Genomic DNA, 25,450 nt, shown 5'->3' with positions numbered 1-25,450 from the left:
AGAGTTACAGGGTAGTGTCTGTACAGAGTGAGAGATACCGGGGAGGGAGTTACAGAGTTACAGGGTAGTGTCTGTACAGAGTGAGAGATACCCGGGAGGGAGTTACAGAGTTACAGGGTAGTGTCTGTACAGAGTGAGAGATACCGGGGAGGGAGTTACAGAGTTACAGGGTAGTGTCTGTACAGAGTGAGAGATACCGGGGGGGAGTTACAGAGTTACAGGGTAGTGTCTGTACAGAGTGAGAGATACCCGGGGAGGGAGTTACAGAGTTACAGGGTAGTGTCTGTACAGAGTGAGAGATACCCGGGAGGGAGTTACAGAGTTACAGGGTAGTGTCTGTACAGAGTGAGAGATACCGGGGAGGGAGTTACAGAGTTACAGGGTAGTGTCTGTACAGAGTGAGAGATACCGGGGGGGAGTTACAGAGTTACAGGGTAGTGTCTGTACAGAGTGAGAGATACCCGGGAGGGAGTTACAGAGTTACAGGGTAGTGTCTGTACAGAGTGAGAGATACCCGGGAGGGAGTTACAGAGTTACAGGGTAGTGTCTGTACAGAGTGAGAGATACCCGGGAGGGAGTTACAGAGTTACAGGGTAGTGTCTGTACAGAGTGAGAGATACCCGGGGGGGGGAGTTACAGAGTTACAGGGTAGTGTCTGTACAGAGTGAGAGATACCCGGGAGGGAGTTACAGAGTTACAGGGTAGTGTCTGTACAGAGTGAGAGATACCGGGGAGGGAGTTACAGAGTTACAGGGTAGTGTCTGTACAGAGTGAGAGATACCGGGGGGGAGTTACAGAGTTACAGGGTAGTGTCTGTACAGAGTGAGAGATACCCGGGGGGGGGAGTTACAGAGTTACAGGGTAGTGTCTGTACAGAGTGAGAGATACCCGGGGGTGGGGAGTTACAGAGTTACAGGGTAGTGTCTGTACAGAGTGAGAGATACCCGGGGAGGGAGTTACAGAGTTACAGGGTAGTGTCTGTACAGAGTGAGAGATACCCGGGGAGGGAGTTACAGAGTTACAGGGTAGTGTCTGTACAGAGTGAGAGATACCCGGGAGGGAGTTACAGAGTTACAGGGTAGTGTCTGTATAGAGTGAGAGATACCGGGGAGGGAGTTACAGAGTTACAGGGTAGTGTCTGTACAGAGTGAGAGATACCGGGGAGGGAGTTACAGAGTTACAGGGTAGTGTCTGTACAGAGTGAGAGATACCGGGGGGGGAGTTACAGAGTTACAGGGTAGTGTCTGTACAGAGTGAGAGATACCTGGGGAGGGAGTTACAGAGTTACAGGGTAGTGTCTGTACAGAGTGAGAGATACCCAGGAGGGAGTTACAGAGTTACAGAGTAGTGTCTGTACAGAGTGAGAGATACCGGGGAGGGAGTTACAGAGTTACAGGGTAGTGTCTGTACAGAGTGAGAGATACCCGGGGAGGGAGTTACAGAGTTACAGGGTAGTGTCTGTACAGAGTGAGAGATACCCGGGGAGGGAGTTACAGAGTTACAGGGTAGTGTCTGTACAGAGTGAGAGATACCGGGGGGGGAGTTACAGAGTTACAGGGTAGTGTCTGTACAGAGTGAGAGATACCCGGGGAGGGAGTTACAGAGTTACAGGATAGTGTCTGTACAGAGTGAGAGATACCCAGGAGGGAGTTACAGAGTTACAGAGTAGTGTCTGTACAGAGTGAGAGATACCGGGGAGGGAGTTACAGAGTTACAGGGTAGTGTCTGTACAGAGTGAGAGATACCGGGGGGGGAGTTACAGAGTTACAGGGTAGTGTCTGTACAGAGTGAGAGATACCGGGGAGGGAGTTACAGAGTTACAGGGTAGTGTCTGTACAGAGTGAGAGATACCCGGGAGGTAGTTACAGAGTTACAGGGTAGTGTTTGTACAGAGTGAGAGATACCGGGGAGGGAGTTACAGAGTTACAGGGTAGTGTCTGTACAGAGTGAGAGATACCGGGGAGGGAATTACAGAGTTACAGTGTAGTGTCTGTACAGAGTGAGAGATACCGGGGAGGGAGTTACAGAGTTACAGGGTAGTGTCTGTACAGAGTGAGAGATACCCGGGGAGGGAGTTACAGAGTTACAGGGTAGTGTCTGTACAGAGTGAGAGATACCGGGGAGGGAGTTACAGAGTTACAGGGTAGTGTCTGTACAGAGTGAGAGATACCGGGGAGGGAGTTACAGAGTTACAGGGTAGTGTCTGTACAGAGTGAGAGATACCGGGGAGGGAGTTACAGAGTTACAGGGTAGTGTCTGTACAGAGTGAGAGATACCGGGGAGGGAGTTACAGAGTTACAGTGTAGTGTCTGTACAGAGTGAGAGATACCCGGGAGGGAGTTACAGAGTTACAGAGTAGTGTCTGTACAGAGTGAGAGATACCGGGGAGGGAGTTACAGAGTTACAGGGTAGTGTCTGTACAGAGTGAGAGATACCGGGGGGGGAGTTACAGAGTTACAGGGTAGTGTCTGTACAGAGTGAGAGATACCCGGGAGGGAGTTACAGAGTTACAGGGTAGTGTCTGTACAGAGTGAGAGATACCCAGGAGGGAGTTACAGAGTTACAGGGTAGTGTCTGTACAGAGTGAGAGATACCGGGGAGGGAGTTACAGAGTTACAGGGTAGTGTCTGTACAGAGTGAGAGATACCCAGGAGGGAGTTACAGAGTTACAGGGTAGTGTCTGTACAGAGTGAGAGATACCCGGGGAGTGAGTTACAGAGTTACAGGGTAGTGTCTGTACAGAGTGAGAGATACCCGGGAGGGAGTTACAGAGTTACAGGGTAGTGTCTGTACAGAGTGAGAGATACCCAGGAGGGAGTTACAGAGTTACAGGGTAGTGTCTGTACAGAGTGAGAGATACCCGGGGAGGGAGTTACAGAGTTACAGGGTAGTGTCTGTACAGAGTGAGAGATACCCAGGAGGGAGTTACAGAGTTACAGGGTAGTGTCTGTACAGAGTGAGAGATACCCGGGGAGGGAGTTACAGAGTTACAGGGTAGTGTCTGTACAGAGTGAGAGATACCGGGGAGGGAGTTACAGAGTTGCAGGGTAGTGTCTGTACAGAGTGAGAGATACCCGGGGAGGGAGTTACAGAGTTACAGGGTAGTGTCTGTACAGACTGAGAGATACCGGGGAGGGAGTTACAGAGTTACAGGGTAGTGTCTGTACAGAGTGAGAGATACCGGGGAGGGAGTTACAGAGTTACTGGGTAGTGTCTGTACAGAGTGAGAGATACCCGGGAGGGAGTTACAGAGTTACAGGGTAGTGTCTGTACAGAGTGAGAGATACCCGGGAAGGGACTTACAGAGTTACAGGGTAGTGTCTGTACAGAGTGAGAGATACCCGGGAGGGAGTTACAGAGTTACAGGGTAGTGTCTGTACAGAGTGAGAGATACCGGGGAGGGAGTTACAGAGTTACAGGGTAGTGTCTGTACAGAGTGAGAGATACCCGGGGAGGGAGTTACAGAGTTACAGGGTAGTGTCTGTACAGAGTGAGAGATACCCAGGAGGGAGTTACAGAGTTACAGGGTAGTGTCTGTACAGAGTGAGAGATACCGGGGAGGGAGTTACAGAGTTACAGGGTAGTGTCTGTACAGAGTGAGAGATACCCACGAGGGAGTTACAGAGTTACAGGGTAGTGTCTGTACAGACTGAGAGATACCGGGGAGGGAGTTACAGAGTTACAGGGTAGTGTCTGTACAGAGTGAGAGATACCGGGGAGGGAGTTACAGAGTTACAGGGTAGTGTCTGTACAGAGTGAGAGATACCGGGGAGGGAGTTACAGAGTTACAGAGTAGTGTCTGTACAGAGTGAGAGATACCCACGAGGGAGTTACAGAGTTACAGGGTAGTGTCTGTACAGAGTGAGAGATACCCGGGGAGGGAGTTACAGAGTTACAGGGTAGTGTCTGTACAGAGTGAGAGATACCGGGGAGGGAGTTACAGAGTTACAGGGTAGTGTCTGTACAGAGTGAGAGATACCCGGGGAGGGAGTTACAGAGTTACAGGGTAGTGTCTGTACAGAGTGAGAGATACCGGGGAGGGAGTTACAGAGTTACAGGGTAGTGTCTGTACAGAGTGAGAGATACCGGGGAGGGAGTTACAGAGTTACAGGGTAGTGTCTGTACAGAGTGAGAGATACCCGGGAGGGAGTTACAGAGTTACAGGGTAGTGTCTGTACAGAGTGAGAGATACCGGGGAGGGAGTTACAGAGTTACAGGGTAGTGTCTGTACAGAGTGAGAGATACCGGGGAGGGAGTTACAGAGTTACAGGGTAGTGTCTGTACAGAGTGAGAGATACCGGGGAGCGAGTTACAGAGTTACAGGGTAGTGTCTGTACAGAGTGAGAGATACCCGGGGAGGGAGTTACAGAGTTACAGGGTAGTGTCTGTACAGAGTGAGAGATACCCAGGAGGGAGTTACAGAGTTACAGAGTAGTGTCTGTACAGAGTGAGAGATACCGGGGGGGAGTTACAGAGTTACAGGGTAGTGTCTGTACAGAGTGAGAGATACCGGGGAGGGAGTTACAGAGTTACAGGGTAGTGTCTGTACAGAGTGAGAGATACCCGGGAGGGAGTTACAGAGTTACAGGGTAGTGTCTGTACAGAGTGAGAGATACCGGGGGGGGAGTTACAGAGTTACAGGGTAGTGTCTGTACAGAGTGAGAGATACCGGGGAGGGAGTTACAGAGTTACAGGGTAGTGTCTGTACAGAGTGAGAGATACCGGGGAGGGAGTTACAGAGTTACAGGGTAGTGTCTGTACAGAGTGAGAGATACTGGGGAGGGAGTTACAGAGTTACAGGGTAGTGTCTGTGCAGAGTGAGAGATACCGGGGAGGGAGTTACAGAGTTACAGGGTAGTGTCTGTACAGAGTGAGAGATACCGGGGAGGGAGTTACAGAGTTACAGGGTAGTGTCTGTACAGAGTGAGAGATACCCGGGGAGGGAGTTACAGAGTTACAGGGTAGTGTCTGTACAGAGTGAGAGATACCGGGGAGGGAGTTACAGAGTTACAGGGTAGTGTCTGTACAGAGTGAGAGATACCCGGGGAGGGAGTTACAGCGTTACAGGGTAGTGTCTGTACAGAGTGAGAGATACCGGGGGGGAGTTACAGAGTTACAGGGTAGTGTCTGTACAGAGTGAGAGATACCGGGGAGGGAGTTACAGAGTTACAGGGTAGTGTCTGTACAGAGTGAGAGATACCGGGGAGGGAGTTACAGAGTTACAGGGTAGTGTCTGTACAGAGTGAGAGATACCCGGGAGGGAGTTACAGAGTTACAGGGTAGTGTCTGTACAGAGTGAGAGATACCGGGGAGGGAGTTACAGAGTTACAGGGTAGTGTCTGTACAGAGTGAGAGATACCGGGGGGGAGTTACAGAGTTACAGGGTAGTGTCTGTACAGAGTGAGAGATACCCGGGGAGGGAGTTACAGAGTTACAGGGTAGTGTCTGTACAGAGTGAGAGATACCCGGGAGGGAGTTACAGAGTTACAGGGTAGTGTCTGTACAGAGTGAGAGATACCGGGGAGGGAGTTACAGAGTTACAGGGTAGTGTCTGTACAGAGTGAGAGATACCGGGGGGGAGTTACAGAGTTACAGGGTAGTGTCTGTACAGAGTGAGAGATACCCGGGAGGGAGTTACAGAGTTACAGGGTAGTGTCTGTACAGAGTGAGAGATACCCGGGAGGGAGTTACAGAGTTACAGGGTAGTGTCTGTACAGAGTGAGAGATACCCGGGGGGGGAGTTACAGAGTTACAGGGTAGTGTCTGTACAGAGTGAGAGATACCCGGGAGGGAGTTACAGAGTTACAGGGTAGTGTCTGTACAGAGTGAGAGATACCCGGGGGTGGGGAGTTACAGAGTTACAGGGTAGTGTCTGTACAGAGTGAGAGATACCCGGGGAGGGAGTTACAGAGTTACAGGGTAGTGTCTGTACAGAGTGAGAGATACCCGGGGAGGGAGTTACAGAGTTACAGGGTAGTGTCTGTACAGAGTGAGAGATACCCGGGAGGGAGTTACAGAGTTACAGGGTAGTGTCTGTATAGAGTGAGAGATACCGGGGAGGGAGTTACAGAGTTACAGGGTAGTGTCTGTACAGAGTGAGAGATACCGGGGAGGGAGTTACAGAGTTACAGGGTAGTGTCTGTACAGAGTGAGAGATACCGGGGGGGGAGTTACAGAGTTACAGGGTAGTGTCTGTACAGAGTGAGAGATACCTGGGGAGGGAGTTACAGAGTTACAGGGTAGTGTCTGTACAGAGTGAGAGATACCCAGGAGGGAGTTACAGAGTTACAGAGTAGTGTCTGTACAGAGTGAGAGATACCGGGGAGGGAGTTACAGAGTTACAGGGTAGTGTCTGTACAGAGTGAGAGATACCCGGGGAGGGAGTTACAGAGTTACAGGGTAGTGTCTGTACAGAGTGAGAGATACCCGGGGAGGGAGTTACAGAGTTACAGGGTAGTGTCTGTACAGAGTGAGAGATACCGGGGGGGGAGTTACAGAGTTACAGGGTAGTGTCTGTACAGAGTGAGAGATACCCGGGGAGGGAGTTACAGAGTTACAGGGTAGTGTTTGTACAGAGTGAGAGATACCGGGGAGGGAGTTACAGAGTTACAGGATAGTGTCTGTACAGAGTGAGAGATACCCAGGAGGGAGTTACAGAGTTACAGAGTAGTGTCTGTACAGAGTGAGAGATACCGGGGAGGGAGTTACAGAGTTACAGGGTAGTGTCTGTACAGAGTGAGAGATACCGGGGGGGGAGTTACAGAGTTACAGGGTAGTGTCTGTACAGAGTGAGAGATACCGGGGAGGGAGTTACAGAGTTACAGGGTAGTGTCTGTACAGAGTGAGAGATACCCGGGAGGTAGTTACAGAGTTACAGGGTAGTGTTTGTACAGAGTGAGAGATACCGGGGAGGGAGTTACAGAGTTACAGGGTAGTGTCTGTACAGAGTGAGAGATACCGGGGAGCGAGTTACAGAGTTACAGGGTAGTGTCTGTACAGAGTGAGAGATACCCGGGGAGGGAGTTACAGAGTTACAGGGTAGTGTCTGTACAGAGTGAGAGATACCCAGGAGGGAGTTACAGAGTTACAGAGTAGTGTCTGTACAGAGTGAGAGATACCGGGGGGGAGTTACAGAGTTACAGGGTAGTGTCTGTACAGAGTGAGAGATACCGGGGAGGGAGTTACAGAGTTACAGGGTAGTGTCTGTACAGAGTGAGAGATACCCGGGAGGGAGTTACAGAGTTACAGGGTAGTGTCTGTACAGAGTGAGAGATACCGGGGGGGGAGTTACAGAGTTACAGGGTAGTGTCTGTACAGAGTGAGAGATACCGGGGAGGGAGTTACAGAGTTACAGGGTAGTGTCTGTACAGAGTGAGAGATACCGGGGAGGGAGTTACAGAGTTACAGGGTAGTGTCTGTACAGAGTGAGAGATACTGGGGAGGGAGTTACAGAGTTACAGGGTAGTGTCTGTGCAGAGTGAGAGATACCGGGGAGGGAGTTACAGAGTTACAGGGTAGTGTCTGTACAGAGTGAGAGATACCGGGGAGGGAGTTACAGAGTTACAGGGTAGTGTCTGTACAGAGTGAGAGATACCCGGGGAGGGAGTTACAGAGTTACAGGGTAGTGTCTGTACAGAGTGAGAGATACCGGGGAGGGAGTTACAGAGTTACAGGGTAGTGTCTGTACAGAGTGAGAGATACCCGGGGAGGGAGTTACAGCGTTACAGGGTAGTGTCTGTACAGAGTGAGAGATACCGGGGGGGAGTTACAGAGTTACAGGGTAGTGTCTGTACAGAGTGAGAGATACCGGGGAGGGAGTTACAGAGTTACAGGGTAGTGTCTGTACAGAGTGAGAGATACCGGGGAGGGAGTTACAGAGTTACAGGGTAGTGTCTGTACAGAGTGAGAGATACCCGGGAGGGAGTTACAGAGTTACAGGGTAGTGTCTGTACAGAGTGAGAGATACCGGGGAGGGAGTTACAGAGTTACAGGGTAGTGTCTGTACAGAGTGAGAGATACCGGGGGGGAGTTACAGAGTTACAGGGTAGTGTCTGTACAGAGTGAGAGATACCCGGGGAGGGAGTTACAGAGTTACAGGGTAGTGTCTGTACAGAGTGAGAGATACCCGGGAGGGAGTTACAGAGTTACAGGGTAGTGTCTGTACAGAGTGAGAGATACCGGGGAGGGAGTTACAGAGTTACAGGGTAGTGTCTGTACAGAGTGAGAGATACCGGGGGGGAGTTACAGAGTTACAGGGTAGTGTCTGTACAGAGTGAGAGATACCCGGGAGGGAGTTACAGAGTTACAGGGTAGTGTCTGTACAGAGTGAGAGATACCCGGGAGGGAGTTACAGAGTTACAGGGTAGTGTCTGTACAGAGTGAGAGATACCCGGGGGGGGAGTTACAGAGTTACAGGGTAGTGTCTGTACAGAGTGAGAGATACCCGGGAGGGAGTTACAGAGTTACAGGGTAGTGTCTGTACAGAGTGAGAGATACCCGGGGGTGGGGAGTTACAGAGTTACAGGGTAGTGTCTGTACAGAGTGAGAGATACCCGGGGAGGGAGTTACAGAGTTACAGGGTAGTGTCTGTACAGAGTGAGAGATACCCGGGGAGGGAGTTACAGAGTTACAGGGTAGTGTCTGTACAGAGTGAGAGATACCCGGGAGGGAGTTACAGAGTTACAGGGTAGTGTCTGTATAGAGTGAGAGATACCGGGGAGGGAGTTACAGAGTTACAGGGTAGTGTCTGTACAGAGTGAGAGATACCGGGGAGGGAGTTACAGAGTTACAGGGTAGTGTCTGTACAGAGTGAGAGATACCGGGGGGGGAGTTACAGAGTTACAGGGTAGTGTCTGTACAGAGTGAGAGATACCTGGGGAGGGAGTTACAGAGTTACAGGGTAGTGTCTGTACAGAGTGAGAGATACCCAGGAGGGAGTTACAGAGTTACAGAGTAGTGTCTGTACAGAGTGAGAGATACCGGGGAGGGAGTTACAGAGTTACAGGGTAGTGTCTGTACAGAGTGAGAGATACCCGGGGAGGGAGTTACAGAGTTACAGGGTAGTGTCTGTACAGAGTGAGAGATACCCGGGGAGGGAGTTACAGAGTTACAGGGTAGTGTCTGTACAGAGTGAGAGATACCGGGGGGGGAGTTACAGAGTTACAGGGTAGTGTCTGTACAGAGTGAGAGATACCCGGGGAGGGAGTTACAGAGTTACAGGGTAGTGTTTGTACAGAGTGAGAGATACCGGGGAGGGAGTTACAGAGTTACAGGATAGTGTCTGTACAGAGTGAGAGATACCCAGGAGGGAGTTACAGAGTTACAGAGTAGTGTCTGTACAGAGTGAGAGATACCGGGGAGGGAGTTACAGAGTTACAGGGTAGTGTCTGTACAGAGTGAGAGATACCGGGGGGGGAGTTACAGAGTTACAGGGTAGTGTCTGTACAGAGTGAGAGATACCGGGGAGGGAGTTACAGAGTTACAGGGTAGTGTCTGTACAGAGTGAGAGATACCCGGGAGGTAGTTACAGAGTTACAGGGTAGTGTTTGTACAGAGTGAGAGATACCGGGGAGGGAGTTACAGAGTTACAGGGTAGTGTCTGTACAGAGTGAGAGATACCGGGGAGGGAATTACAGAGTTACAGTGTAGTGTCTGTACAGAGTGAGAGATACCGGGGAGGGAGTTACAGAGTTACAGGGTAGTGTCTGTACAGAGTGAGAGATACCCGGGGAGGGAGTTACAGAGTTACAGGGTAGTGTCTGTACAGAGTGAGAGATACCGGGGAGGGAGTTACAGAGTTACAGGGTAGTGTCTGTACAGAGTGAGAGATACCGGGGAGGGAGTTACAGAGTTACAGGGTAGTGTCTGTACAGAGTGAGAGATACCGGGGAGGGAGTTACAGAGTTACAGGGTAGTGTCTGTACAGAGTGAGAGATACCGGGGAGGGAGTTACAGAGTTACAGTGTAGTGTCTGTACAGAGTGAGAGATAACCGGGAGGGAGTTACAGAGTTACAGAGTAGTGTCTGTACAGAGTGAGAGATACCGGGGAGGGAGTTACAGAGTTACAGGGTAGTGTCTGTACAGAGTGAGAGATACCGGGGGGGGAGTTACAGAGTTACAGGGTAGTGTCTGTACAGAGTGAGAGATACCCGGGAGGGAGTTACAGAGTTACAGGGTAGTGTCTGTACAGAGTGAGAGATACCCAGGAGGGAGTTACAGAGTTACAGGGTAGTGTCTGTACAGAGTGAGAGATACCCGGGAGGGAGTTACAGAGTTACAGGGTAGTGTCTGTACAGAGTGAGAGATACCGGGGAGGGAGTTACAGAGTTACAGGGTAGTGTCTGTACAGAGTGAGAGATACCCAGGAGGGAGTTACAGAGTTACAGGGTAGTGTCTGTACAGAGTGAGAGATACCCGGGGAGGGAGTTACAGAGTTACAGGGTAGTGTCTGTACAGAGTGAGAGATACCCGGGAGGGAGTTACAGAGTTACAGGGTAGTGTCTGTACAGAGTGAGAGATACCCAGGAGGGAGTTACAGAGTTACAGGGTAGTGTCTGTACAGAGTGAGAGATACCCGGGGAGGGAGTTACAGAGTTACAGGGTAGTGTCTGTACAGAGTGAGAGATACCCAGGAGGGAGTTACAGAGTTACAGGGTAGTGTCTGTACAGAGTGAGAGATACCCGGGGAGGGAGTTACAGAGTTACAGGGTAGTGTCTGTACAGAGTGAGAGATACCGGGGAGGGAGTTACAGAGTTGCAGGGTAGTGTCTGTACAGAGTGAGAGATACCCGGGGAGGGAGTTACAGAGTTACAGGGTAGTGTCTGTACAGAGTGAGAGATACCGGGGAGGGAGTTACAGAGTTACAGGGTAGTGTCTGTACAGAGTGAGAGATACCGGGGAGGGAGTTACAGAGTTACAGGGTAGTGTCTGTACAGAGTGAGAGATACCCGGGAGGGAGTTACAGAGTTACAGGGTAGTGTCTGTACAGAGTGAGAGATACCCGGGAAGGGACTTACAGAGTTACAGGGTAGTGTCTGTACAGAGTGAGAGATACCCGGGAGGGAGTTACAGAGTTACAGGGTAGTGTCTGTACAGAGTGAGAGATACCGGGGAGGGAGTTACAGAGTTACAGGGTAGTGTCTGTACAGAGTGAGAGATACCCGGGGAGGGAGTTACAGAGTTACAGGGTAGTGTCTGTACAGAGTGAGAGATACCCAGGAGGGAGTTACAGAGTTACAGGGTAGTGTCTGTACAGAGTGAGAGATACCGGGGAGGGAGTTACAGAGTTACAGGGTAGTGTCTGTACAGAGTGAGAGATACCCACGAGGGAGTTACAGAGTTACAGGGTAGTGTCTGTACAGACTGAGAGATACCGGGGAGGGAGTTACAGAGTTACAGGGTAGTGTCTGTACAGAGTGAGAGATACCGGGGGAGGGAGTTACAGAGTTACAGGGTAGTGTCTGTACAGAGTGAGAGATACCGGGGAGGGAGTTACAGAGTTACAGGGTAGTGTCTGTACAGAGTGAGAGATACCCGGGGGGGGAGTTACAGAGTTACAGGGTAGTGTCTGTACAGAGTGAGAGATACCGGGGAGGGAGTTACAGAGTTACAGAGTAGTGTCTGTACAGAGTGAGAGATACCCACGAGGGAGTTACAGAGTTACAGGGTAGTGTCTGTACAGAGTGAGAGATACCCGGGGAGGGAGTTACAGAGTTACAGGGTAGTGTCTGTACAGAGTGAGAGATACCGGGGAGGGAGTTACAGAGTTACAGGTAGTGTCTGTACAGAGTGAGAGATACCCGGGGAGGGAGTTACAGAGTTACAGGGTAGTGTCTGTACAGAGTGAGAGATACCGGGGAGGGAGTTACAGAGTTACAGGGTAGTGTCTGTACAGAGTGAGAGATACCGGGGAGGAGTTACAGAGTTACAGGGTAGTGTCTGTACAGAGTGACAGATACCCGGGAGGGAGTTACAGAGTTACAGGGTAGTGTCTGTACAGAGTGAGAGATACCGGGGAGGGAGTTACAGAGTTACAGGGTAGTGTCTGTACAGAGTGAGAGATACCGGGGAGGAGTTACAGAGTTACAGGGTAGTGTCTGTACAGAGTGAGAGATACCGGGGAGCGAGTTACAGAGTTACAGGGTAGTGTCTGTACAGAGTGAGAGATACCGGGGAGGGAGTTACAGAGTTACAGGGTAGTGTCTGTACAGAGTGAGAGATACCCGGGAGGGAGTTACAGAGTTACAGAGTAGTGTCTGTACAGAGTGAGAGATACCGGGGGGGGAGTTACAGAGTTACAGGGTAGTGTCTGTACAGAGTGAGAGATACCCAGGAGGGAGTTACAGAGTTACAGGGTAGTGTCTGTACAGAGTGAGAGATACCAGGAGGGAGTTACAGAGTTACAGGGTAGTGTCTGTACAGAGTGAGAGATACCGGGGAGGGAGTTACAGAGTTACAGGGTAGTGTCTGTACAGAGTGAGAGATACCCGGGAAGGGACTTACAGAGTTACAGGGTAGTGTCTGTACAGAGTGAGAGATACCCGGGGAGGGAGTTACAGAGTTACAGAGTAGTGTCTGTACAGAGTGAGAGATACCAGGGAGGAGTTACAGAGTTACAGAGTAGTGTCTGTACAGAGTGAGAGATACCGGGGAGGGAGTTACAGAGTTACAGGGTAGTGTCTGTACAGAGTGAGAGATACCGGGGAGGGAGTTACAGAGTTACAGGGTAGTGTCTGTAGAAAGTGAGAGATACCCGGGGAGGGAGTTACAGAGTTACAGGGTAGTGTCTGTACAGAGTGAGAGATACCCGGGAGGGAGTTACAGAGTTACAGGGTAGTGTCTGTACAGAGTGAGAGATACCCGGGAGGGAGTTACAGAGTTACAGGGTAGTGTCTGTACAGAGTGAGAGATACCCGGGAGGGAGTTACAGAGTTACAGGGTAGTGTCTGTACAGAGTGAGAGATACCCGGGGAGGGAGTTACAGAGTTACAGGGTAGTGTCTGTACAGAGTGAGAGATACCCGGGAGGGAGTTACAGAGTTACAGGGTAGTGTCTGTACAGAGTGAGAGATACCCGGGGAGGGAGTTACAGAGTTACAGGGTAGTGTCTGTACAGAGTGAGAGATACCGGGGAGGGAGTTACAGAGTTACAGAGTAGTGTCTGTACAGAGTGAGAGATACCCGGGAGGGAGTTACAGAGTTACAGGGTAGTGTCTGTACAGAGTGAGAGATACCCAGGGAGGGAGTTACAGAGTTACAGGGTAGTGTCTGTACAAAGTGAGCGATACCGGGGGGGGAGTTACAGAGTTACAGGGTAGTGTCTGTACAGAGTGAGAGAGACCCGGGGGGGAGTTACAGAGTTACAGGGTAGTGTCTGTACAGAGTGAGAGATACCCGGGAGGGAGTTACAGAGTTACAGGGTAGTGTCTGTACAGAGTGAGAGATACCCGGGGGAGGGAGTTACAGAGTTACAGAGTAGTGTCTGTACAGAGTGAGAGATACCCGGGGGGGGAGTTACAGAGTTACAGGGTAGTGTCTGTACAGAGTGAGAGATACCCGGGGGGGGAGTTACAGAGTTACAGGGTAGTGTCTGTACAGAGTGAGAGATACCCGGGGAGGGAGTTACAGAGTTACAGGGTAGTGTCTGTACAGAGTGAGAGATACCCGGGGAGGGAGTTACAGAGTTACAGGGTAGTGTCTGTACAGAGTGAGAGATACCCGGGGAGGGAGTTACAGAGTTACAGGGTAGTGTCTGTACAGAGTGAGAGATACCGGGGAGGGAGTTACAGAGTTACAGGGTAGTGTCTGTACAGAGTGAGAGATACCCGGGGAGGGAGTTACAGAGTTACAGGGTAGTGTCTGTACAGAGTGAGAGATACCCGGGGAGGGAGTTACAGAGTTACAGGGTAGTGTCTGTACAGAGTGAGAGATACCCGGGAGGGAGTTACAGAGTTACAGGGTAGTGTCTGTATAGAGTGAGAGATACCCGGGAGGGAGTTACAGAGTTACAGAGTAGTGTCTGTACAGAGTGAGAGATACCGGGGAGGGAGTTACAGAGTTACAGGGTAGTGTCTGTACAGAGTGAGAGATACCCGGGAGGGAGTTACAGAGTTACAGAGTAGTGTCTGTACAGAGTGAGAGATACCCGGGGAGGGAGTTACAGAGTTACAGGGTAGTGTCTGTACAGAGTGAGAGATACCCAGGGAGGGAGTTACAGAGTTACAGGGTAGTGTCTGTACAGAGTGAGAGATACCGGGGAGGGAGTTACAGAGTTACAGGGTAGTGTCTGTACAGAGTGAGAGATACTGGGGAGGGAGTTACAGAGTTACAGGGTAGTGTCTGTACAGAGTGAGAGATACCCAGGGAGGGAGTTACAGAGTTACAGGGTAGTGTCTGTACAGAGTGAGAGATACCGGGGAGGGAGTTACAGAGTTACAGGGTAGTGTCTGTACAGAGTGAGAGATACCCAGGGAGGGAGTTACAGAGTTACAGGGTAGTGTCTGTACAGAGTGAGAGATACCCGGGGGGGGAGTTACAGAGTTACAGGGTAGTGTCTGTACAGAGTGAGAGATACCCGCGGAGGGAGTTACAGAGTTACAGGGTAGTGTCTGTACAGAGTGAGAGATACCGGGGAGGGAGTTACAGAGTTACAGGGTAGTGTCTGTACAGAGTGAGAGATACCCAGGGAGGGAGTTACAGAGTTACAGGGTAGTGTCTGTACAGAGTGAGAGATACCCGGGGGGGGAGTTACAGAGTTACAGGGTAGTGTCTGTACAGAGTGAGAGATACCGGGGAGGGAGTTACAGAGTTACAGGGTAGTGTCTGTACAGAGTGAGAGATACCCAGGAGGGAGTTACAGAGTTACAGAGTAGTGTCTGTACAGAGTGAGAGATACCGGGGGGGGAGTTACAGAGTTACAGGGTAGTGTCTGTACAGAGTGAGAGATACCCGGGGAGGGAGTTACAGAGTTACAGGGTAGTGTCTGTACAGAGTGAGAGATACCCGGGAGGGAGTTACAGAGTTACAGGGTAGTGTCTGTACAGAGTGAGAGATACCGGGGAGGGAGTTACAGAGTTACAGGGTAGTGTCTGTACAGAGTGAGAGATACCCGGGGAGGGAGTTACAGAGTTACAGGGTAGTGTCTGTACAGAGTGAGAGATACCCAGGAGGGAGTTACAGAGTTACATGGTAGTGTCTGTACAGAGTGAGAGATACCGGGGAGGGAGTTACAGAGTTACAGGGTAGTGTCTGTACAGAGTGAGAGATACCCGGGAGGGAGTTACAGAGTTACAGAGTAGTGTCTGTACAGAGTGAGAGATACCGGGGAGGGAGTTACAGAGTTACAGGGTAGTGTCTGTACAGAGTGAGAGATACCCGGGAGGGAGTTACAGAGTTACAGGGTAGTGTCTGTACAGAGTGAGAGATACCGGGGAGGGACTTACAGAGTTACAGGGTAGTGTCTGTACAGAGTGAGAGATACCGGGGAGGGAGTTACAGAGTTACAGGGTAGTGTCTGTACAGAGTGAGAGATACCGGGGAGGGAATTACAGAGTTACAGGGTAGTGTCTGTACAGAGTGAGAGATACCCGGGTGGGAGTTACAGAGTTACAGAGTAGTGTCTGTACAGAGTGAGAGATACCCGGGGAGGGAGTTACAGAGTTACAGGGTAGTGTCTGTACAGAGTGAGAGATACCGGGGAGGGAGTTACAGAGTTACAGGGTAGTGTCTGTACAGAGTGAGAGATACCGGGGAGGGAGTTACAGAGTTACATGGTAGTGTCTGTACAGAGTGAGAGATACCCAGGGAGGGAGTTACAGAGTTACAGGGTAGTGTCTGTACAGAGTGAGAGATACCCGGGGAGGGAGTTACAGAGTTACAGGGTAGTGTCTGTACAGAGTGAGAGATACCCGGGGGGGGAGTTACAGAGTTACAGGGTAGTGTCTGTACAGAGTGAGAGATACCGGGGAGGGAGTTACAGAGTTACAGGGTAGTGTCTGTACAGAGTGAGAGATACCCAGGAGGGAGTTACAGAGTTACAGAGTAGTGTCTGTACAGAGTGAGAGATACCGGGGGGGGAGTTACAGAGTTACAGGGTAGTGTCTGTACAGAGTGAGAGATACCCGGGGAGGGAGTTACAGAGTTACAGGGTAGTGTCTGTACAGAGTGAGAGATACCCGGGAGGGAGTTACAGAGTTACAGGGTAGTGTCTGTACAGAGTGAGAGATACCCAGGAGGGAGTTACAGAGTTACAGGGTAGTGTCTGTACAGAGTGAGAGATACCCGGGAGGGAGTTACAGAGTTACAGGGTCGTGTCTGTACAGAGTGAGAGATACCGGGGAGGGAGTTACAGAGTTACAGGGTAGTGTCTGTACAGAGTGAGAGATACCGGGGGAGGGAGTTACAGAGTTACAGGGTAGTGTCTGTACAGAGTGAGAGATACCGGGGAGGGAGTTACAGAGTTACAGGGTAGTGTCTGTACAGAGTGAGAGATACCGGGGGAGGGAGTTACAGAGTTACAGGGTAGTGTCTGTACAGAGTGAGAGATACCCGGGGAGGGAGTTACAGAGTTACAGGGTAGTGTCTGTACAGAGTGAGAGATACCGGGGAGGGAGTTACAGAGTTACAGGGTAGTGTCTGTACAGAGTGAGAGATACCCGGGAGGGAGTTACAGAGTTACAGGGTAGTGTCTGTACAGAGTGAGAGATACCGGGGGAGGGAGTTACAGAGTTACAGGGTCGTGTCTGTACAGAGTGAGAGATACCGGGGAGGGAGTTACAGAGTTACAGGGTAGTGTCTGTACAGAGTGAGAGATACCGGGGAGGGAGTTACAGAGTTACAGGGTAGTGTCTGTACAGAGTGAGAGATACCGGGGAGGGAGTTACAGAGTTACAGGGTAGTGTCTGTACAGAGTGAGAGATACCGGGGGAGGGAGTTACAGAGTTACAGGGTAGTGTCTGTACAGAGTGAGAGATACCCGGGGAGGGAGTTACAGAGTTACAGGGTAGTGTCTGTACAGAGTGAGAGATACCGGGGAGGGAGTTACAGAGTTACAGGGTAGTGTCTGTACAGAGTGAGAGATACCCGGGAGGGAGTTACAGAGTTACAGGGTAGTGTCTGTACAGAGTGAGAGATACCGGGGGGGAGTTACAGAGTTACAGGGTAGTGTCTGTACAGAGTGAGAGATACCGGGGGGGAGTTACAGAGTTACAGGGTAGTGTCTGTACAGAGTGAGAGATACCCGGGGAGGGAGTTACAGAGTTACAGGGTAGTGTCTGTACAGAGTGAGAGATACCGGGGAGGGAGTTACAGAGTTACAGGGTAGTGTCTGTACAGAGTGAGAGATACCGGGGAGGGAGTTACAGAGTTACAGGGTAGTGTCTGTACAGAGTGAGAGATACCGGGGAGGGAGTTACAGAGTTACAGGGTAGTGTCTGTACAGAGTGAGAGATACCCGGGGAGGGAGTTACAGAGTTACAGGGTAGTGTCTGTACAGAGTGAGAGATACCGGTGAGGGAGTTACAGAGTTACAGGGTAGTGTCTGTACAGAGTGAGAGATACCGGGGAGGGAGTTACAGAGTTACAGAGTAGTGTTTGTACAGAGTGAGAGATACCGGGGAGGGAGTTACAGAGTTACAGGGTAGTGTCTGTACAGAGTGAGAGATACACGGGAGGGAGTTACAGAGTTACAGGGTAGTGTCTGTACAGAGTGAGAGATACAGGGGAGGGAGTTACAGAGTTACAGGGTAGTGTCTGTACAGAGTGAGAGATACACGGGAGGGAGTTACAGAGTTACAGGGTAGTGTCTGTACAGAGTGAGAGATACCCGGGGAGGGAGTTACAGAGTTACAGGGTAGTGTCTGTACAGAGTGAGAGATACCCAGGACGGAGTTACAGAGTTACAGGGTAGTGTCTGTACAGAGTGAGAGATACCGGGGAGGGAGTTACAGAGTTACAGGGTAGTGTCTGTACAGAGTGAGAGATACCGGGGAGGGAGTTACAGAGTTACAGGGTAGTGTCTGTACAGAGTGAGAGATACCCGGGAGGGAGTTACAGAGTTACAGGGTAGTGTCTGTACAGAGTGAGAGATACCGGGGAGGGAGTTACAGAGTTACAGGGTAGTGTCTGTACAGTGTGAGAGATACCCGGGGAGGGAGTTACAGAGTTACAGGGTAGTGTCTGTACAGAGTGAGAGATACCCGGGGAGGGAGTTACAGAGTTACAGGGTAGTGTCTGTACAGAGTGAGAGATACCCGGGGAGGGAGTTACAGAGTTACAGGGTAGTGTCTGTATAGAGTGAGAGATACCCGGGAGGGAGTTACAGAGTTACAGGGTAGTGTCTGTACAGAGTGAGAGATACCGGGGAGGGAGTTACAGAGTTACAGGGTAGTGTCTGTACAGAGTGAGAGATACCGGGGAGGGAGTTACAGAGTTACAGGGTAGTGTCTGTACAGAGTGAGAGATACCCGGGGGGTGAAGGTGTTCGAGTCTTTGCTGAGCATTGTGAACTGTGAGTGAAGTGTGAGTAGGTGGAGGGCATTTTACTCTCTGAACCTTGTTCCAGCTTTCATCCTGATGAAAACTGGGCTATCCCTCTCCCGCCCGTTCTCCTTCCCCTTCAAATCATCAGCAACCATCTTTGGATGATGATTTAATTTTCCCATCAGCCTTTGCTCGTGTCTCTCTCTCCCCTCGCTTTCCTGATTTCTGCTTTCAGTTTCCCCCCCCCCGACACCCGACCAAAACCCCCTCACCTCCGGGATGCCAAGTGGTCTCCATCCTCAGTGCCTCCTATAAACGTCCCGAATATTCCTCAGTCCAAACGGTTCTCTGGTTGCCTTTCTCCCGTTCCCCATCTTGACTGGAACATGTTGGCCCCGAAAGTTCCCCGTGTCCATTTGAATCTTGAGAAACGTTCCTACGGCCCCGAAACGGAGATTCCTGTGGGCGTTTTCTCACATTTGGCTTTGGCCAGGCCCTGTGTTGCCATGGTCCCAACCCAGAACCTGCTCCCACATCGTCCCGTTGTCGTGACGACCGTAAAAGGGGACTGAGGTGTTCTCGCTGTGGCCAAAACGCTCTCTCTCTCTCTCTCTCTCTCATGCCTTTTCAAGACTGGAACGTCGATTCTCCTGCTCCTCGGATGCTGCCTGACCCGCTGCGCTTTTCCAGCACCATGCTCTCAGAGTCTGATCCCCTGCATCTGGTCTCCTGACACTTGTGCATTTTGGGAAAGCAAATCTTAGCAGGACTTATACACTTAATGGTGAGGTCCTGGGGAGTGTTGCTGAACAAAGAGACCTTGGAGTGCAGGTTCATAGCTCCTTGAAAGTGGAGTCGCAGGTCGATAGGATAGTGAAGGCAGCGTTTGGTATGTTTCTCCTTTATTGGTCAGAGTATTGAGTACAGGAGTTGGGAGGTCATGTTGCGGCCGTACAGGACATTGGTTAGGCCACTGTTGGAATATTGTGTGCAATTCTGGTCTCCTTCCTATCGGAAAGATGTTGTGAAACTTGAAAGGGTTCCGAAAAGATTTACAAGGATGTTGCCAGGGTTGGAGGGTTTGAGCTACAGTGAGAGGCTGAACAGGCTGGGGCTGTTTTCCCTGGAGCGTCGGAGACTGAGGGGTGACCTTATAGAGGTTTATAAAATCATGAGGGACATGGATAGGGTAAATAGACAAAGTCTTTTCCCTGGGGTCGGGGAGTCCAGAACTAGAGGGGCATAGGTTTAGGGTGAGAGGGGAAAGATATAAAAGGGATCTAAGGGGCAACTTTTTCACCCAGAGGGTGGTACGTGTATGGAATGAGCTGCCAGAGGATGTGGTGGAGGCTGGTACAATGTAACCCACTCCAGCCCCTACACCCCCTCCCTATCTCTGTAACACCCCCTCCAGCCCCTACACCCCCTCCCTATCTCTGTAACCCCCCTCCAGCCCCTGCACACCCTCCCTATCTCTGTATCCCCGTCCATATCTCTGTCACCCCCTCCAGCCCCTCCACCCCCTCCCTATCTCTGTAACCCCCTCCAGCCCCTATCTCTGTAACCCCCTCCAGCCCCTACACCCCCTCCCTATCTCTGTAACCCCCTCCAGCCCCTATCTCTGTAACCCCCCTCCAGCCCCTACACCCCCCTCCCTATCTCTGTAACCCCCCTCCAGCCCCTACACCCCCTCCCTATCTCTGTAACCCCCTCCAGCCCCTATCTCTGTAACCCCCCTCCAGCCCCTACACCCCCTCCCTATCTCTGTAACCCCCTACACCCTCTCCCTATCTCTGTAACCCCCTCCAGCCCCTACACCCCCTCCCTATCTCTGTAACCCCCTACACCCCCTCCCTATCTCTGTAACCCCCCCTCCGGCCCCTACACCCCCTCCCTATCTCTGTAACCCCCCCTCCACCCCCTACACCCTCTCCCTATCTCTGTAACCCCCTCCAGCCCCTACACCCCCTCCCTATCTCTGTAACCCCCTCCAGCCCCTACACCCCCTCCCTATCTCTGTAACCCCCTCCAGCCCCTACACCCCCTCCCTATCTCTGTAACCCCCTCCAGCCCCCTACACCCCCTCCCTATCTCTGTAACCCCCTCCAGCCCCCTACACCCCCTCCCTATCTCAGTAACCCCCCCTCCAGCCTCTATACCCCCTCCCTATCTCTGTAACCCCCTCCAGCCCCTACACCCCCTCCCTATCTCTGTAACCCCCTCCAGCCCCTACACCCCCTCCCTATCTCTGTAACCCCCTCCAGCCCCCTACACCCCCTCCCTATCTCTGTAACCCCCTCCAGCCCCCTACACCCCCTCCCTATCTCTGTAACCCCCTCCAGCCCCCTACACCCCCTCCCTATCTCTGTAACCCCCCTCCAGCCCCTACACCCCCTCCCTATCTCTGTAACCCCCTACACCCCCTACACCCCCTCCCTCTCTCTGTAACCCCCTCCAGCCCCTACACCCCCTCCCTATCTCTGTAACCCCCTCCAGCCCCCTACACCCCCTCCCTATCTCTGTAACCCCCTCCAGCCCCTACACCCTCTCCCTATCTCTGTAAGCCCCTCCAGCCCCTACACCCCCTACACCCCCTCCCTATCTCTGTAACCCCCCTCCAGCCCCTACACCCCCCTCCCTATCTCTGTAACCCCCTACACCCCCTACACCCCCTCCCTCTCTCTGTAACCCCCTCCAGCCCCTACACCCCCTCCCTATCTCTGTAACCCCCTCCAGCCCCTACACCCCCTCCCTATCTCTGTAACCCCCTCCAGCCCCCTACACCCCCTCCCGTCCCAACCACCAAGACATTGAGGTGCAGTGAGGAAGCCATTTGGCCCCTCAGGCCTGGGACAGTATTTAATGATGGCTGATGGCTGAGGGAAGACTCCGGCCTGGACTGAGGTGAGGGAAAGGAAAGATGCTGGGAGGCTCTTAACAAGATATTCACCAACTCACGGCCCTGTTTTAGGAACAGGATGAGCACTGAGCCGACGAAAGCCACCGGGGAAGATTCCGGAACATCTCCAGCCGGACTGTGCCCCAGTCACCCGGAAGATCCGAAAGGGGGCATATTCCCCAAGGAAGGGGTAAGGAGAAGGCAACGGATGGGCAGAAGGGAGGCAGAAATGGTAAAAGGAATGGGGACTGAGAGACCCCAGTCAGTGTACAGATATCTCCCTGAGAGAGAGAGGGGACTGAGAGACACCAGTCAGTGTACAGATATCTCCCTGAGAGAGAGAGGGGACTGAGAGACACCAGTCAGTGTACAGATATCTCCCTGAGAGAGAGAGGGGACTGAGAGACACCAGTCAGTGAACAGATATCTCCCTGAGAGAGAGAGGGGACTGAGAGACACCAGTCAGTGTTCAGGTATCTCCCTGAGAGAGAGAGGGGGACTGAGAGACACCAGTCAGTGTACAGATATCTCCCTGAGAGAGAGAGGGGACTGAGAGACACCAGTCAGTGTACAGAGGGGACTGAGAGACACCAGTCAGTGTACAGATATCTCCCTGAGAGAGAGGGGACTGAGGAACACCAGTCAGTGTACAGATATCTCCACGAGAGAGGGAGGGGACTGAGAGACACCAGTCAGTGCACAGATATCTCCCTGAGAGAGAGAGGGGACTGAGAGACACCAGTCAGTGTACAGATATCTCCCTGAGAGAGAGAGGGGAATGAGAGACACCAATCAGTGTACAGATATCACCCTGAGAGAGAGGGGACTGAGAGACACCAGTCAGTGTACAGATATCTCCCTGAGAGAGAGAGGGGACTGACAGACACCAGTCAGTGTACAGATATCTCCCTGAGAGAGAGGGGACTGAGAAACCCCAGTCAGTGTACAGATATCTCCCTGAGAGAGAGGGAATGAGAGACACCAGTCAGTGTACAGATATCTCGCTGTGAGAGAGAGGGGACTGAGAGACACCAGTCAGTGTACAGATATCTCCCTCAGAGAGAGTGAGAGCGGACTGAGAGACACCAGTCAGTGTACAGATATCTCCCTGAGAGAGAGAGAGAGGGGACTGAGAGACACCAGTCAGTGTACAGCTATCTCCCTGAGAGAGAGGGGACTGAGAGACACCAGTCAGTGTACAGATATCTCCCTGAGAGAGAGAGATAGAGGGGACTGAGAGACACGTCAGTGTACAGATATCTCCCAGAGAGAGAGAGAGAGAGGGGACTGAGAGACACTAGTCAGTGTACAGATATCTCCCTAAGAGAGAGAGGGGGACTGAGAGACACCAGTCAGTGTTCAGATATCTCCCTGAAAGAGAGAGGGGACTGAGAGACACCAGTCAGTGTACAGATATCTCCCTGAGAGAGAGAGACGGACTGAGAGACACCCAGTCAGTGCACAGATATCTCCCTGAAAGAGAGGGGGGACTGAGAGACACTAGTCAGTGTACAGATATCTCCCTGAGAGAGAGAGGGGATTGAGAGACACCAGTCAGTGTACAGAGGGGACTGAGAGACACCAGTCAGTGTACAGATATCTCCCTGAGAGAGAGGGGACTGAGGAACACCAGTCAGTGTACAGATATCTCCCCGAGAGAGGGAGGGGACTGAGAGACACCAGTCAGTGCACAGATATCTCCCTGAGAGAGAGAGGGGACTGAGAGACACCAGTCAGTGTACAGATATCTCCCTGAGAGAGAGAGGGGACTGAGAGACACCAGTCAGTGTACAGATATCTCCCTGAGAGAGAGAGGGGACTGAGAGACACCAGTCAGTGTACAGATATCTCCCTGAGAGAGAGAGGGGACTGAGAGACACCAGTCAGTCTACAGATATCTCCCTGAGAGAGAGGGGACTGAGAGACACCAGTCAGTGTACAGATATCTCCCTGAGAGAGAGAGGGGACTGAGAGACGCCAGTCAGTGTACAGATATCTCCCTGAGAGAGAGAGGGGACTGAGAGACACCAGTCAGTGAACAGATATCTCCCTGAGAGAGAGAGGGGACTGAGAGACGCCAGTCAGTGTACAGATATCTCCCTGAGGGAGAGGGGACTGAGAGACACCAGTCAGTGTATAGATATCTCCCTGAGAGAGAGAGGGGACTGAGAGACACCAGTCAGTGTACAGATATCTCCCTGAGAGAGAGGGGGGACTGAGAGACGCCAGTCAGTGTACAGATATCTCCCTGAGAGAGAGAGGGGACTGAGAGACGCCAGTCAGTGTGCAGATATCTCCCTGAGAGAGAGGGGGGACTGAGAGACGCCAGTCAGTGTACAGATATCTCCCTGAGAGAGAGAGGGGGTACTGAGAGACACCAGTCAGTGTACAGATATCTCCCTGATGGAGAGGGGGATCGGTCGAGGGGCTGAGAGACAGTAATGCTGGCTGTATGTTTGTGTCTGAGCAGGACGTGTTGCCCAGTGAGATGTTGCGTGATGATGCTGTTGCCTCAGTGGACACAGTGGTTCCTGACCGTGTGGATGCAGACCAGGAAGCCGATCCGGGGAACCACATGAAGACCCCAGGAGCTGAGGCTGTGGGAGAGTTGTCGCTGGGTGTGGAGGGCGATAGGGAGAGCCAGAATTCCCCGGAGGTTCTGCAGGCCCACGAGGAAGGTACCGAGTGCGTGTCGCTGTTCAGCCTTGGCTGTGGGGTGGGTTATCCGAGCGGCCAATCTTCCCCTTCAACCGTCAATCATCAGCCGTACTCCATCGCACCTCGGAAGGGCGGGGGGGAAATCGATCCCTTCACCCTACCCTCGGCGACGAAGGCTGACCTGATTTCACTGTGACCTCCACTCTCCTGCATGCCTGCCATTCCCTCCCGCTGCCCACGATGGGTTCACGATGAACAGGCCCACTGCATTCTGGGGAAGAGATCCTGACAGATCTGTCAGCCTCTCGGAGCGGGAATCCCTCCTGAACTCCAAATCCAATGGGCAAACCTTTATCGGGAGTCTGTGATGCCCCTCTCCCCCCCCTCCATTTTGGGAAAGCAAATCTTAGCAGGACTTATACACTTAATGGTAAGATCCTGGGGAGTGTTGCTGAACAAAGAGACCTTGGAGTGCAGGCTCATAGCTCCTTGAAAGTGGAGTCGCAGGTAGATAGGATAGTGAAGGCAGTGTTTGGTATGTTTTCCTTTATTGGTCAGAGTATTGAGTACAGGAGTTGGGAGGTCATGTTGTGGACGTACAGGACATTGGTTAGGCCACTGTTGGAATACTGCGTGCAATTCTGGTCTCCTTCCTATCGGAAAGATGTTGTGAAACTTGAAAGGGTTCAGAAAAGATTTACAAGGATGTTGCCAGGGTTGGAGGGTTTGAGCTATAGGGAGAGGCTGAACAGGCTGGGGCTGTTTTCCCTGGAGCGTCGGAGGCTGAGGGGTGACCTTATAGAGGTTTATAAAATCATGAGGGACATAGATAGGGTAAATAGACAAAGTCTTTTCCCTGGGATGGGGGAGTCCAGAACTAGAGGGGCATAGGTTTAGGGTGAGAGGGGAAAGATATAAAAGAGACCTAAGGGGCAACTTTTTCACCCAGAGGGTGGTACGTGTATGGAATGAGCTGCCAGAGGATGTGGTGGAGGCTGGTACAATGACAACATTTAAGAGGCATTTGGATGGGGATATGGATAGGAAGGGTTTGGGGGGGATATGGGCCGGGTGCTGGCAGGTGGGACTAGATTGGGTCAGCATGGATGGGTCGGGCCGAAGGGTCTGTTTCCGTGTCATCCATTTCCATAACTGTGTTTCAATGCCCGCCCTGTTCAAACCACCCTCTCCCCCCCCCTCCCCCGCTCAGAATGTTATACCTTTGATTCAGACCACCCTGCCATTCCTCACACCTCCAATTACTCCAAACCCAACTTTGAGAATCAGATCAATCCCCTCATCCCAGGTTTCCTGCTCGAGAGACCTTCCTCCCCACCAGCCCCCCGCCCCCCCTCCCCCCTCCTCCAGGGCAGTGATGTCCCTCTGTCAGGGAGCAGACCGAAACTGCGTGTGTC

At 52.0% G+C, this 25,450-nt stretch overlaps 1 long non-coding RNA gene across 2 annotated transcripts in view; it reads left to right on the top strand.

Annotated features, from left to right (window-relative positions):
- Window positions 1-24,049, top strand: part of LOC140468558 (uncharacterized) — a 58,565-nt gene extending 34,516 nt beyond the window's left edge. For both annotated transcript variants that reach the window (XR_011955691.1, XR_011955692.1), the window contains exons 2-3: window positions 21,450-21,567; window positions 23,848-24,049. This is a non-coding gene — a long non-coding RNA (uncharacterized lncRNA). The remainder of the gene's footprint in view (window positions 1-21,449; window positions 21,568-23,847) is intronic.
- The last annotated feature ends 1,401 nt before the right edge of the window (window positions 24,050-25,450 follow it).

This window comes from Chiloscyllium punctatum, chromosome 47 (genome assembly GCF_047496795.1).
Source record: "Chiloscyllium punctatum isolate Juve2018m chromosome 47, sChiPun1.3, whole genome shotgun sequence".
In the NCBI taxonomy this organism is placed as follows: Eukaryota; Metazoa; Chordata; class Chondrichthyes; order Orectolobiformes; family Hemiscylliidae; genus Chiloscyllium; species Chiloscyllium punctatum.
The sequence above is the reverse complement of the archived record's forward strand: the minus strand, read 5'-3'. Positions and strand labels throughout refer to the sequence as shown.